The 2,604-nt window shown below is 42.6% G+C and overlaps 1 pseudogene; it reads left to right on the top strand.

Moving 5' to 3' along the window:
- Positions 1-1,122: 1,122 nt before the first annotated feature.
- The window catches only part of LOC119284367, a 3,848-nt pseudogene continuing 2,366 nt past the window's right edge, over positions 1,123-2,604 (top strand).

Below are 2,604 nucleotides of genomic sequence, written 5' to 3'. Positions count from 1 at the left end.
AAAAATTTCCTTCCTATTTTCTATTAAGGCCGGGGGGCCATGGCCCCTGTAGGCTACTCCCTCCGTTCCTTTACGTGAGGTGTACTATTTTTGGCACGGTGACCAAGGCACAAAATTATAGACATGTTAGGACGAAATTACCTTTGGAAAATTTATTTGTTAGTGGCAAGTAAATCAGTTAGTCGAGGAAAGTATGAGATACATGCAATCGAAAGAGAGATAGTTTCCTTCTTTTGCTATAAGGAGAGATACTGGCAATCAAGAGAGAGAGATACTTTCCCTTTTTTCTCGAGGGCTAACAAGAGAATTATGAGGAATTAGAAGAAATGCACCTTACATTCTGGAATTTTATCAAAAAACAAATACACCTTATATAAAGGAACAGAGGGAGTACAACGCAGCTCCGCTGATGTCGATAACCATCAAGTTTCCTCCGCCATTATGGTCTTGTTTATAAGAATCTTATAGGTGACTTTCGTGACTGTGCAACATGAACATAAAATTCCAACTTAACCTGTTTTTTCTCTACATCCAATTTATTGCTGTTTCTTGTAACATCATTGGAATAATTCAACGTTTGAAATTATGTCACACCTTCAACTACATGGCACGGGACATCGCAATAGTCATTTTCACACTCTCTTTTTATTTACTCGTGATAGAGATATTTGTAATTTCAGAAAGTAATGTTTTCATTTAGCATACTCAATATGGAAGGGCAAGAATATGACAATCAACTCCACCTTGCTCAACCATGAGTTAAGAGATCTTCGAGTTAAAACCACTATGTGATAGAGATGTGTGTAAGATTCGCGTGAATTACTTGTATTTACATAGACCTCCAGTCAAAGACATGAACACAAACTGCAACAATCTGTGCAAGAGATGGTAACTGTAGATAAACAGTAAATGGTTCTGCAGAAAGAAGACACGGCTCATAAAAGAGTGGTTGCCAGCGTCCAATATTTTCCTTGTCTTAATGAATGAAAGCAGCGCTGCTGCATTTTGTCAAAAATGATTTAATTGGCCGACCACAGAGAGTGATCATTATTGTCTATTTAACAACCTACACACGAGGAGAGGAGTGCAGAATACGATAATTAAGGACCTACCATCCCACCTTCTTGCTCAACCATGAAGACATGGCAGCTTTTCATGGTCCATCTTCTCACTCATAACCTCCTTTTTCTCACATCCAGCTCCTCTCAACCCACCAACAACCAAAGTAGCAACTACAGTGCCGATCTCCGTGTGCTCCTATCATTCTAATCGTTCATAACCAGTGACCCTGCAGAGGCACTGTCCTCTTGGTCCTGGGGCCCTGTCAGGAATGACACGAGCACGACGATGTTGCCTGATTACTGCAAGTGGATGGCCATGTCCTGCAGCAACCGCCGGCACCCAGGCCATGTCACTGCCATACGTCTGCATGGCTTGGCCCTCGCCGGCACCATCTGCCCGCAGCTCGGTAACCTGACCCACCTCCGCGCCCTCAGTCTTTCAGCCAACAACTTCGAAGGTGAGATCCCAGGCAGCCTTAGTGGTTGTACATCACTTCGTGCCTTGGACCTGAGGGAGAACTACCTCTCTGGTTCCATGCCTGCTTCTCTGGGTCTCCTATCAAAGCTCACATTTCTCAATGTTTCCCATAACAATCTGACTGGTGATATTCCCATGTCATTCTCCAACCTCACGGTCCTCATAAAGCTTAGTATGTGCAAAAACCAATTCCATGGCCAAATCCCGAGTTGGCTCGGTAACCTGACATCACTGACACACGTAGGATTAGGCCAGAACGGTTTCAGTGGCCATATCTCTCCAGCTCTAGGTAAGTTGGATAATCTTTTTACGTTTGATATCAGGGATAACAAACTGGAAGGCCCTTTTCCTCCATCGTTGTTCAATATTTCCTCCATCACATACTTCAACATCGCCTTCAACAAGTTTTCCAGATCTTTGCCACTTGATATTGGCTTTAAGCTTCCCAAGCTAAAGTTTTTTATCACAATTGTGAACCAATTTATAGGACCAATACCAGGCTCCCTGTCAAATGCATCGGCACTTGAATTTTTGGTTCTTGGCGGAAACCAGCATAATGGTCTGATTCCACGGGACATTGGCATCCATGGTCATATCCGGGGATTTTTGTTAGGATACAATTTTCTTCAAAGCACAGAGCCTAGTGATTGGGATTTCCTCGTATCCTTAACCAACTGTAGCAACCTGGAAGTACTAGACCTTGAAGAAAACAACCTTGAAGGTGTTATGCCCGTTTCTATTGGCAACCTATCTGCAAAGCTCAACTGGATTTCACTAGGTAAAAACAAAATAACTGGGACCCTACCTACAGGGTTAGGGAAGTTTAAAAAACTTACAAAGTTTATCCTCACAGATAGCCTTTTCACAGGCACTTTGCCTCTTGATATTGGCCTGATTTCTAGCCTCCAGTATCTCGATCTATCCCATAGTAGATTCTATGGGAAGATTCCACAATCATTTGGCAATATCACACAATTGAGCAGCCTCTCTCTATCTAATAACTTTCTAGATGGCAGCATTCCAGCAAACCTTGGTACTCTCATAAAACTTATATCTCTGGATCTT

Source organism: Triticum dicoccoides, chromosome 4A (genome assembly GCF_002162155.2).
Source record: "Triticum dicoccoides isolate Atlit2015 ecotype Zavitan chromosome 4A, WEW_v2.0, whole genome shotgun sequence".
Classification (NCBI taxonomy): domain Eukaryota; kingdom Viridiplantae; phylum Streptophyta; class Magnoliopsida; order Poales; family Poaceae; genus Triticum; species Triticum dicoccoides.
The sequence above is the reverse complement of the archived record's forward strand: the minus strand, read 5'-3'. Positions and strand labels throughout refer to the sequence as shown.